This window comes from Eimeria mitis, genomic scaffold (assembly GCF_000499745.2).
Source record: "Eimeria mitis Houghton genomic scaffold, Emh_scaff1030, whole genome shotgun sequence".
Classification (NCBI taxonomy): domain Eukaryota; phylum Apicomplexa; class Conoidasida; order Eucoccidiorida; family Eimeriidae; genus Eimeria; species Eimeria mitis.
This window is the reverse complement of record NW_013567190.1, coordinates 2,948-3,930: the sequence shown is the minus strand read 5'-3', so window position 1 is coordinate 3,930 and position 983 is coordinate 2,948.

The window sequence follows — 983 nt, the reverse complement described above, 5'->3', positions numbered from 1 at the left end:
ATATTTTTTTTTTTTTTTTGCATGCAGCTGGGGTATGACCTCCGTAGACAGCATATACATTTTGTTTTTTTTCGTTTTTTTTTCGTTTTTTCTTCTTTTTTTCTCTTTTTTTTTAAATATTATTAAATTATAATTAGAGTTTAATTATATTTATATTTTTTTTTGTTTTTTTTGCATGCAGCTGCGGTGTATTGGCGTATAAAGTGTGGATGATGTCTGTGTGCGCCGTATCCATCTTGTTTTTTCTCGTTTTTTTTCCTTTTTTTTTCTTTTTTTAAATATTTTAATTAAATTACAAATATATTTTAATTATATTTATATTTTGTTTGTTTTTTTGCATGCAGTTGCGGTGTATTGGCTTATAAAGTGGGCATGATGTCTCTTTGGGATAGCTGGGGAGAACGCCACGCTGTGACAGTTTGTCAAATAGATAGATGTATTGTGCTTGAACAAAAAACTCTTAGCCAACACGGCTACGAAGCCTGCGTTCTCGGCCTCGGTTAGTTTATAAATATAAATATTTATTTAATTATATTATTATAATTATATTTATTATTCTTTTTTTTAGTTTCTGGCGGTGGTGGGGTTGTTGTATCTTTTCTGGTTGTTTCGCTGTATCATATTTGGCTATGGTTTGTTTATATTTATATCTTATAAATATAAATATAAATATAAATATAAATATAAATATAAATATAAATATAAATATAAATATAAATACAAATTATAAATATAAATATAAATATAAATATAAATATAAATATAAATATAAATATAAATATAAATATAAATACAAATATAAATATAAATATAAATATAAATATAAATATAAATATAAATATAAATATAAATATAAATATAAATGTAAATATAAATACAAATATAAATAACATTATTATAAATTTATCTATTATTCTTTTTTTTAGTTTCTGGCGGTGGTGGGGTTGTTGTATCTGTTTTTGTTGTTGTGCTGTATCATATTC